A 12,325-nucleotide genomic window follows, 5' to 3' on the forward strand; every position below is an offset into this window, starting at 1 on the left:
ACAGATACAGGGAACAGACTGATGCTTGCCAGAAGTAGGGGGGTGGAGGGTGGTCAAAAGTACTAACTCTCAGTTACAAAATAAATAATTCCTGGGCGTGTAAAGTATAGCCTGATGACTACAGTTAATACTATATTTTATATTTGAAAGTTAAGAGAGTTCTCATCGCAAGAAAAGCATTTTTAACTATATGTGGTGATGGATGTTAACTAGAGTTCCTGTCGTGATCATTTTGCAATATATAAAATATCAAATCATGTTGTACACCTAAAACTAGTGTGCTATATGACAAGTATGTATCAATTTAAAAAACGGAAAACTGCTACTGAGTGATTTTTCATAATCTTGTACCTTCTAGCCTTGGCATCTGTGAACTATCCAACTGAAAAACAGATGTGTTAATAGTAGTGTTTGAGGAATCATTTTCATTACACTTAAATTACTTAAATCAGATATAGAAAGCAGAAAATAGGGCTGTATAAAAGGAATGTTGTCTTTCCTCCTTGACTATCATCTCTAAATTGCCACTATATCATGTCAGTCTTTAAGCAGAGATTTTCAAGGTCCTAAGACTGAATACTCAAGTGATATGTGTGCTTCCAAGGGGCAGACAGAGCTACAACTTTCCACATTTACTTCCAATTATACCTTACAATGATTTTCTTCTAGTGCAGGAAAGGAACGAAAAAGCATGGCCTGGCTGTAAATGGATCTGTTAATCTGCTTCAGAATACTGACTGACACTTTATGTTTGCTTCAGGGTAAACCCCTCCCCGCTTTTTGTTGTTGTTGTTGTTTAATGTTTAAAACTCCTCAAAAGCCAGTCACTGTTCTTGTGGAAAAAAAATAAAACACTCTTCATTTCTAAGCCGTATTCTTTACTTAATCTATAAACAATTCATTTAAATCTTTACTCTGAAAACAAACCATCACAGAAACCTAAATCTTCTAAGGAAACCGTCAGGATGCTGAATCAGGATGAAAAGAGTGAAAGATAAGTTAACAAGGCTTAATTAACTGGACACTAAAAATATCCACGATGGAGATTTTCGTAAGCTGGTGGCAGAGAAGTATGGCACGCCTCATACTGAGGTTCAGAAGATAAAGTGGTTCTATTGGCTCAACAGCCAAAAAGACTGTGATGGGAAGTGAAGTGCTGTATGTACTGAGAATGGCAGACTCGGAAGGGTTGACAATGTCTAAGTAAGAATCATGGTCTCATGCTTTATTCCAGCTATGACGTCTTCCGCTTCCCATTATTCATGAGCACTACTGCATGTGTCACTAAGTCACGCTACAACCCAGGAAATACAGCAAAACTGGAGAAGGGATCTGTGTTCCTATTTCTGAAACCCCAGCACTTACAAGTAAATCATTTTTTAAAACGTTTATTTATTGGGGCACCTGGGTGGCTTAGTTGGTTAAGCATTGACTTTGGCTCAGGCCATGATCTCACACTTGGTGAGATTGAGCCCTGCGTTGGGCTCTGTGCTGACAGCTTGGAGCCTGGAGCTGGCTTTGGATTCTGTGTGTGTGTCTCTCTCTCTGCCCCTCCCCTGCTCAAAATTTTTTTAAATAAAAAAATAAAAATAAAAAGTGTATTTATTTATTTAGAGAGAGAGAGAAAGTGCAAGGGTGGGAGGGGCAGAGAGAGAGAGAGAATCCCAAGCAGGCTTCCACACTGTCAGTGCAGTGCCCTACGTGGGGCTCAGACCCAACGAACCGTAAGATCATGACCTGAGCTGAAACCAAGAGTCAGACGCTTAACTGACTGAGCCACCCAGGCATCCCTGCAAGTAAATCATGTTTAAAGTAACAGAAAATAACAAGTTGGCAAGGCCATGGAGAAACTGGAATTCTTGTGCACTGCTGATGGGAATGTAAAATGATGCAACCGTTGTGGAAAGTATAGTGGTTCCTCAAAAAAAAAAAAAAAAAGTCAAACCTACAATTATCTTATGGTCCAGCAATTCCACTTCTAGGCGTATACTCAAAAGAATTCAAAGCAGTGACTTCATTTGCGCAGTTATTTGTGCACTCACGTTCATAGCATTATGCATATGATCCAAGAGGTAGAAGCTCAAATGTCCATCAAAGGGTGAATGGATAAAAAAAAACGTGGTCTCTATATACAATGAAATAGTAGGCAGCTTTAAATTCAGCTTTAAATTGAAATTCTGACACATTCTATCATGTGGATGAACCATAAAGACATCATCCTAAGGGAAATAAAAAGGACTAATGTTACATAACTCCACTTACATAAGCTACCTGGAATAGTCCAATACATAGTGATAGAAAGTAGATGGTTGTTACCAGGAACTGGGCAGGGGTCAGGGGTGAGCAGGGAGTTAGTGTTCGATGGGTACAAAGTTGTAACTGTGATGATGAAAAAGTGATGGAGCTGGATAGTGGTGATCGCTGCGCAACAGTGTGAATGTACCACTAAATACCACTAAATACCACTGTATACTTAAAAATAGTTAAAATGGTAAATTTCATGTTATGTACATTCTACCACAATAAAAAAAAAAACAGATTAAACTTACATTCCAAGTGAAAACAGGCAGTCTTTTATATTGGTGGTGATGCTTTTCAGTTGTTATAATTGTATTGTTTTTCAAGTTTATTTTGAGACAGAGACAGCACGAATGGGGGAAGGGCAGGAAGCAAGGGTGAGAGAGAGAATTCTGAGAAGGCTTTGTACTGCCAGTGCAGAGCCCGATGCAGAGCTCAAACTCACGAAGCCCTGAGATCACGACCTGACCCAAAACCAAGAGTCAACTAAGCCACCCATGTGCCCTCAGCTGTTATAATTTTAAAATCTCCTTCCCTATGTTCAAATTCTCTTCTTGCTTGACCAATAGAAGTGCTTTCTATGGAAATAATTTTACTGAACATTCTCACACTTTTTCAGTATGGGGCTAGCCCACATCCAACCTCCAGACTAGATCAATGGGTGGCATAGCAGGGGCCATGGCTACTAAAAGACTATTGTGAGTTACAGGAAGAAACAGGAAAGTAGCTTCTGACCACCCACACCAGCTGTTCTTACTTCTAGCTGCACTTTATAATCACTTCAGACTTAAAAAAAAGTCACACAAGGTGCCACACCCACAGATTATGGTTTCATTGGTCAGGGACAAAGCCCATGTATGGACATCTTCTCAAAGCTCCCCAGGGAATTCTGATGTGTAGCCAGGTTGAGACCTACTGAATTAGTCATTCCTTAGAAAGCTCTCTGGAGTACAGTTCAACAACCCCTTTTTAAAAATCTCACCATTAAGAAATAATGGGAATTAGGGCTCAGAGGAATAAGAAGCTGTTCCACTTTTACTTTTGATAATCCTTAAACTAGAAAAAAAGACAAGTTAAAATTCATGAATTCAGCAAACATTTATTCAAGCTACTGCTGTCAGGATGGTGCCCCACCTGCAGGTGCTGGCAGAAGAGAGGAACCCTGTCCCAGCAGAGCTCATGGCCAGCAGGGGAAGCCAGGACAGGCAGGACACTGACAGGAGCACCACCTTGAGGACAATTGCATAAAGGGAACATGTGGGAACAGCATCTATGCTGGATGGAAAAGTGGGAAAAACGTCCCAGAGAAAGCTATCCCTCTATCATTAATGAGTCTGGAGAGGTGACTAGAAATTAGCGAGGCAATCCTTGGAAGATAAAGTGACATTCCCTCTTCTGGAGGCAGTGTGTGCCACTCTCGATTATGCCAGGCCCGTGAGCATGTGGCAATGCCTGGTTGACCCTGGGGGTTGGCTGTGGTCAAGGGATCTGAAATGAGGGGGACTGAAGTGCAGCGCGTCTGGGTTGGGTTATATGGCTGCTCAAGGGGCCCGGGAAGAGAGCCAGTTAAGGCCAGTTTCTCGTCACTGGAGAGACGTGTATGCTACTCACAGCAACCAACCACGTGCCAAGGAAAGCTGGCATGCGTGTCAGCCCCCAGGTTAGCCATGCAGAGCAACAATCCTTAATGCTTATTTATAGTAATAAACTGTCTGCCTCTTAACAAGTTCCAAATGAAAATTCTATCTATAGGTGTTCTCTCTCCCACCAGCTCTTAGGAAAGTCAAGGTGGTGAAAAAGGGCATTTCTCCTTCCTTGTGACCTGATTAGAAAGTGTGAGAATCATTCTCTGAAATCCTCCCCATGTGCCATCAGTAATTATGACATGATTTTTCATCTGGGAAATTATGAAAATGAGCATATATCTACTTCTCAACCTTTTTAAAGAAGTTTGTTTGTTTTGAGACAGTGAGCGAGCATGAGCAGGGGGGCAGGGGGCGGCAGAGAGAGAGGATCCCAAGCAGGCTCCGCACTCTTAGTACAAAGCCTGACATGCGGCTGGATCTCAAGAACCATGAGGTTGTGACCTGAGCCGAGATCAAGAGTCAGAAGCTTAACCGACTGAGCCACCCAGGTGACCCCCTTCTCAAAACTTTCTAATGATGTTTTGTTTTGTTTTTTTTTCTCTTATTGATCAGTTTCTTTTTGGAATATTTCATCTAAATCAAGGGCCAGTGTTTATCTCCACATGCCATCGTGCACACTGAGTTAGTTCACTGAATGATAATGAGCACAGGTCCACCAGCCAAGAAAGAAATGAAACCCGTCATGAGCCCAAAGCAAAGAGTTTGCATGTTCTTAAGTATTACCTTCAAGAATGATCTGAAATAGCTATATGCAGTGAAAATTCAAACTTTCACAGAACAGCAGGAACTTCTGCAGTTACCTGTTCTCATCTCAACTTCACCATAACCCAGAAGGCTGGTGGTCTGATCCCTAATCTATAGGTGGGGAAACTGAGCTAGTACAGCCTGCTGTGTGCAGTGGAGCCTGGGCAGCAGCGACGCCCCTCCCCCACAGCTGCCTGCAGAGATCTAGCCACTACGCTATTCAGCCACACATAGCACTGAGTTGAGTCCCCTGGACAAACGCATGAGCCATCTGAACTCTGATGACACAGGAACACATAGACCAATCTTGCTTCCTGATGAAGAGACGGATCATTCAAGTGTCTACAGTGTTGTACCAAGTGCTTTGCATTGAATATCCTATTCTGTGAGGAAGTCCATTCTGCTGTTCTGCAGCTGAAGACAACAGAGGCTCAGAGAACAAGAAGTGGGTCACTGGGCTGTAAGCGGGTGAAATGGAATTCAAAGCCAAGTGGGAGCGCCTTCTCCAGAGACGCACTAACCTGAGTTTGATCACTGTGCAACTTTGGATGTGTTACTTAGTACGTCCAGGCCTCAATTTCCTTATATTTAGAGGAGGATAATGATACAAGCACATCCCTTGCAGAACTGAGTGAAGGTTAAATAAGAATGCACACAGGGTGCCGAAGAATGCCTGATGCCTGGTAAATGCTCAGTAAACAATAATCATGAAGTCTTCTGGGTTTCTCAGATACAAGGGAAGCTTCTGATTTTCAAAATTCTTAGTTCTGAATGAAAACTTTACTTACTGAAATTCTGCAGGACACCACTCCACTTCCCCCAAGCCCCACTAGAACCTGGCCGCCCCAACATCAGGTACCCTAGAGAAAGACCCTGCTTATGAGCACACAGATGCACAGGTGCTCCTTACCCACACACCCACCTTAACCCAACACAGACATAGTACATGGGCACAGAACCGAACATGTTGTTGGGGCCATTAAAAGTCTCTAGAATGCACCTCGTTCTGGAAATAGCTAAGAAATGGGCAACAGGCGACCTTTTACCCTCACACTTTACCACCATCCCTGTAGTGTTGTAGGTTCTCAGGACAGAATGACAGTGCCCCTGCAGCTGCAATTCTGTCCCAGAGAGCCCTCACACCACTCTAGTGACAGTCACACTGCAACAACCTAAGGACAAGGTCCCAAGTCCCCAAATCCTGCACTGAAAGGCGCCGTATTGTCATCTACTGAGAACACTAACTTTATCTCCCTTATACAAAACTGTCACGCACTGAAAACAGCACACTTAATTTACAAATGGCTTCAAAGTGGCAACAAGGTTATTACCTCCCTTTTCTTGCAGTATTTATATTTATGAAGCTAAGTCAAATGTTGCCGATTTTGGCTATGCTCATTCGGCTTTGATGATGATTACCTGATCCCAACTAGGCTGAAGTTTACCACTACATTATCTACCAAGAAAGGGTTTGCCAAGTGAATTGAACCAGGCAAAATTCCTTGTCAACAAACATCAAGAGAAAGAAAGCCCTGTACAACTGTTACTTCCCAAGAGCCCAACTCCAACCCTCTGTAAGGACAGCACATATGCAATGAATCCAGGGCCTGAAAACTTGGCAAAGAATAGGATTTTCTTTTTCCCTAATGCGCAGATTCCTATTTTTATTATTATTTTCCTAGTTTTTAAAACTGGTATTCTGGTTAACAGAATGTTCTAATTACCTGAAATCACCATATATCTCTGCATATATGTTACAACTCAAAGCAAATTACAAATTACACCACTTAAAATCAAAATTAAATTTAATATATCCATTATCACCATACCATACAACAGTGTTAAAAATACCTAAAATTCTGCTAATTCATGGGCAGAATCTGAAATGGCTTGTTAAAATTTCATAAATATCTGGGGCACCTGGGTGGCTCAGTCGGTTAAGCATCTGACTTCAGCTCAGGTCATGATCTCATGGTTCATGAGTTTGAGCCCCACAATGGGCTCTGTGCTGAAAGTTCAGAGCCTGGAGCCTGCTTCGGATTCTGTGTCTCTCTCTATCTCTGGCCCTCCCCTGCTCGCACTCTGTCTCTCTCAAAAATCAATAAACATTAAAAAAAATTCATAAATAGCTAATATCTATTTATAAGGCCTTCTGTCACTCCCCAAACCCCTCCCTCAGACCCCATACCCTCACCTGGATGGCCACCCCACCATTCATTCATTCTGCACCTGCCATCACATGGTTCTCAAGTCACACTCCCAATCCCATCAGCCCCTAACTCAAAAATTTCACAAATCCTCCAACATCCACAGAAATGAAGACAAATTTCTATTTCAGCAATCGATCCTCACAATCTGACCTGTTTGCCTCTCCCCTAAGAGCTACACACACCCAGGGGCTTGCTGTCCCCTAAACTTGCCCTGACCCGGGTGAGGCCTGCCTCGAAGACCCCTCTCAAGGGCTACGTCCTCCATGACCCTTGCCCAAAGTGCCCTCAATGGCAGTTCTCCTGTCTCTTAAAATGTAAACCTAAAACATTCCATTCACACCTCATTTTTGTATGTCATGATACAGTAAGTTACATATGTATCATACTTATTCTCTCTGCTGATACAAAACTACTTGGGGGCAGGGGCCGTGTATCCCTTACAGGCTCCACACAGTCCCACATTCAATCAGTGTTTGCAGAGTTCAGTCCATGGTGCTCCTCCCGCACCATTAATATTTGGCAGACGGCCAGCTCCAATAACCAGCCCCTCCACCTTCCTAGGTCTTGGTTTCCTTACTTACCTCACCTCCTTATTAGGAATTAGAGGTGATTCTGCCATGGTGAACTTGTCTATCTAAAGGTCCCAATCCCAACCATCCCCCCAACTTCCTCTCTTTTGGGAATTCAACACAGCTCTTTTCTCTCACAATTTCAACTTCTCTTCTTACATTAAAGGGAAACATAAAAGCAGTTCTCCTACCCCTTGAAACTGCTACCATCTCTCTTCCCTTCTCAATCCTGCCATATTTCTCAAAAGAGTTGTTTCTGGCCCTCTTCGTGGTGCTTACCACCCCTCCCCCGTACCCACCATTCACCCTACTTCCCCTACAGGTCTCTTCTAAATCATGGATCAGATTTTCATTTTAAGAATGGCCCTTTACATCTCTAGAGACCTAGAAACTACTATATACTAGAAATGGTGATAAACCACAAAGGGACGGAGAAGCTGTCAACAGAAAAAGTATAAACACAGTGGACCACATACAACCTCAATCCTTAGAATCAGAACTTGTCAAAACTCACACCACCTAGAGCCAGACCTCAGAAAGCCTCCCACCCATCCTGTTCCTTACACAGATCTGCTTGCAGGCCTCCCAGCTACTTCTTTCTATGACATCCTCTGTGATCACTCTCCTGACCAAGTGCAACCTCCTTAATCCTTTCAGGGACTGAACTTCCTCCTCCTCTTTGCTCTACTGGACGTCTAACTTTCCTCAGGCATTTCTGCCAAACCTTTACTCCTCTTGAATTCAGGCCACCTATTCTCCCATATATCCCCTGTTCCAGGGAACAGCCTACAAGGTCCTAATTGCTACCAACCATCTCCATGACACCATCTATGTGCTTCTGGCTCTCACATTCTCACAATCACCAAGCACCCTCCTCTTTCACATCCATGACACAAGGCATCCAACAATCAAATTCAGGACTCATCCACCTCTTCCCACTGGTGACTGCTGCCACTGGTCCACCTCCCCACCCTCAGGATGGGCCCTGCTCCCTTCCCTGGCCTCCACCCCCCTACAGCCACTTTAAATGACTGCTCCCTGGGATGTCACCCGTGGGTGCTCATCTAATCCAGAACTTCAACACACCCATGTCCACAGGACTCCAGGCTAGGAAACTGACAGTCCTCCTAGACTTCTCATCCCTCTCTGTAATGCACATGGGAGAAGCTATTGTATCACTTCACAATCACATCTCGTTTTTAGGAGGCATGAAATCATCCACAGAGGAAACTGTAAGTGACCCTGAGACACCACCTAATGTACCCTTTGCTTTTGTAGATGAAAACATTAGGAAAACAGAGATGTGGTACACACTCTTCTTTATGCTATGAAAGTTACCCTTTTTGAGCTTGTGGGATGATAGGAAAAAAAAATCGATCTGGTCTTTGTGCCTAGTTCTCATCGTGCAGCTTATAAAAGCCTTAGCGTTTCCTGAGTGTTGGGAGTGACTTTGTTATGCTAATGAGGTGGCTGCTGTGGGTCCCTGGACAGCTCCGGAGTGGGGGCTGGTTACTGGAGAAACCCAATACACAATCAGAAGGTTGGAAAGTTGGGCCACACTGCCGACCTCTGGGGACAGAAGCTAGAGACGGAGTTCAATTGTGTGGCGGCCACTGATCCAATCAATCATGTCTACATAATGAAACTCCAACTAAATACTCTGAACACACAGGTTCAGTGGAGCTTCCCAAGCTGTGCACACATTCATGTGCTGGGAGGGGGGGGATATATCCTGATTCCACAAGGAAAAGGCACAGAAACTCTACGTTCTCTGCCAGACTTCACCCCATGCGTCTCTTCATGTGGCTGGTCCTAGTTTGTATCTTCTGTAATAAGACTGTGGTAGAAGTAGAGCACGATCCTGAATTCTAGGAGCCCTTCTAGTAAATTGGCAAACCTGAGAGAAAAACAAATTTATAGTCAGTCAGGAGTGCAGTTGTCCTGGGGACCCCCAGAGTGTTGCTGGTTAAGTAAGGGCAACTGTGTGGGGTCGGAGCAAACTCTGGGTGGTGAGTGGTGAAGCTGAACAACAGCGCACATGGCTGGATTTTTACCGGAATAGAGTCCCCACTGCATGCCAGGCACTCAACTGGGAACGGAATATACTGTCATCGAAGGAGCACAGTGCCCGCCTGCCACCTCTCAGAGTTAAGCACGAAGTGCATGCACACGTTGAGAATTCAAAACAAATCCCAGCCTTAAGTTCTGAATTCGAACAAGTCTACACCTCCTGGCAAGGCTCGAGATGGCTTTAAGCTCAGTTCTTTCAGGCAATGGCTCTTATTGACACGTCCCTGGAAGTGGCCAATGTCGGTCTGTCACTTGAAAGTAACTCCCTGACTTCAAAAAAAGAGCTAAAACCTCTGTGTGGGCTGCCTCGCCTTTCGTGTAAGAACCAGCCCGTGGTCAGATGCCCGAGGTGCAGGAGCTGAGCCCGAGGCTCAGACAAGCAGACATATTCTAGGTTTCACAGGCTTGGCAGAGCAACGTGGCCGCTAACCCACTGCAGAAGCCCACCTGCGTGCGGCTTCCAGGGCAAGGACTGCCTCCGACATGCTGTTCCACCTTGTGGGTGGCTCTTTAACTTTTTTGTTTTTTGTTTTTCAGTAGCAATCATTACCAAGTTTTTTTTTTTTTTTTTTTTAACTATTCCCCAGGGCAATAGAAATAATCTTTACTTCTCTATTAACATCATACATGTAATTCCAAAACAACGTTTCCTCATCTGGGAGCAAAAATAGCAACTATGAAGTCCAAAACGGCAAAATAAAGACAGACACCAAATCTGTCTCCCTGAATGACATGAAAACGTACAGTTCCGATGTCTGATACTCAACTAAACTTCTCGTGGTGGGCAATGCTGTGACTTCCCAGAAGTATAGGCAGGACAGACCCTGAGGGGCTTCTACAAATGTGCTCACCCCTCAAAGCAAGACAGTTGGGGAAATGTTCCCTGTTGGTTAAGTTTCAATTCTTAATCAGTTTGTGAAAATCCAGGAGGGACCCAGGCTCCAGCGCTGTCCTTTCTCTCAGCCACCACAGACCATTTTCTACAGGACTTCGCTGACCTTCTAGAGCGCAGCAGGAAACTGGGCTTCCCGCTTCTCTCTCCTTCTAGACTGTGAGCGCTTACAACTCAGAAATGAAGTGGGAAGTACCATTTGTACATGAAGGTCCAAAAGGTCTTTTCCCTCTTCCCACAGAGAGTACATGAATCTTAAGTGAAATGCAAACGAAGCTGTGAATTTTCAAGTTTTAAAATGAGAACTCCCTCCAAATCAGAATTATTATACTATCAACTAAATCACACTCCCTTAAGGCTTCCAAAAATACTAATAATTTACTGAAAACTAATTTGCAAAGCAAGTTCACGTATGAAGAAAATTTAGTGTGGCAAAAGTTGTTTTCTTCGAGACAGAAATCTCATTCCTGTTTTGAAACAAGGATAATTAGGAAACATGCAAATCATTCATATTTTATGATACTTCTTATATGATGCTTTGAAAATATACTGAAATGCTTAGAAAAAGCCAAACATCAGTCATGTCATGGAGCAAAGTCTCCCAGAGCAGTGAAAAGGTATCAAATAGTTTGTCACAGGCCAGGCCTAATGTATAAATCCCATGCGCCTTTCTTGAATTTTAAATATATCTATTTGGATCCAAATTCTGAGGGGAATCAATGCAGATGTTCAGTGGGTCTACTGGATACTTGTTCATCTATGTAAAGTTCTTATAACAAAATCCAGGAAGACTTACCCAAGTTGCCCTCACCTTGAAGTTACCATGCAGGGTTATAGGCAGAGATCTTGTGTGTTAGGGGACAGGTCTGCCCAGCCTGTGGTGAAGCAAGGCTCTGGGAAAAGTAAGGACCAAACACCTGTCAGCAGGCTGCTTTAGCAGCCATGAACCCTCACTTAGAATCCAGGGGCCCAGGCTTCTCTCTGAGCTCTTTGATGGAAGCCAGGAGAAGGAAGAGTACATTAACGAAGACCTCAGCGGTCATTCATGCTACATCTCATTCCACACGCAGGGAAACTAAGTCCCAGGGAAGCAAAAGACTTTGAGCAGAAAACTTAGAGAACACTAGGCAAAGTTACACTTCTTATCAGCAAGAGACCAGATTCTCAGAAGACACATTATGGTCAGCCTTCTCTTTTCAGAGCCACGAACTCACACTTGCCTGAGGAAAGGCCTCTTTTGGGAATTCTCAGGACCTTCTAAATATGGCTGACCTACTCTCCATCTGTCTTCAGGAAAATGCTTTGGCTGAGAGGCCAGCTCAGCTCCCAGGCTGCAAGAACTGAAGACCAAAGGGCAAGGCCAGGGCTGGAGAGGGGAGCCCGGGACAGGGTGACGAGGGAAGGGTAAGAACTCCAAGCTGTCCTTGGGGTCTGAGACCATGGCACACATTTACACAAAACTGGCCCTCAGGAAATGTTTGTTAAATGCGGAGTAAAAATATCCTAGTTTGTCACCTCCCGTGACAAAGCTGCCACCGTGCCATGCGCAAGAACTTTCCCCAATAACTCTTACTCCTGGTATCCTTCATGATCTTGCTCCCTCAATTTTATAGTGTCGTCAGAATAAAAATGATGAGTCCAGTTCAGAACACAGCCCTCATCCCATCGGCATTGTGAGCGTGGAGATCTCGACTGCAGTTGGGAAATACACACAAAAGACCGGCTAAGCACAGGGTGACAGACAGACAGAGCTGTGTTCCAGAGCTGAAGATTGATGGGATTAATTTTGAAGCTTTTCTGCCTCCATCTTCTAGGTTAGATGTCAGTGATGAATCTTGCCTCTACGCCTCATGTTTTAAACTGCATCCTTCCAGTTACCAGAGGCATCATTTTATA

General features: G+C 44.0%; 1 protein-coding gene across 1 annotated transcript in view; it reads right to left on the reverse strand.

Annotated features, from left to right (window-relative positions):
* The window catches only part of B3GAT2 (beta-1,3-glucuronyltransferase 2), a 95,238-nt gene that overhangs the window by 17,350 nt on the left and 65,563 nt on the right, over positions 1–12,325 (reverse strand). The gene's annotated exons all lie outside the window — the stretch shown is intronic.

The sequence above is a fragment of the Felis catus genome, chromosome B2, assembly GCF_018350175.1.
Source record: "Felis catus isolate Fca126 chromosome B2, F.catus_Fca126_mat1.0, whole genome shotgun sequence".
Classification (NCBI taxonomy): domain Eukaryota; kingdom Metazoa; phylum Chordata; class Mammalia; order Carnivora; family Felidae; genus Felis; species Felis catus.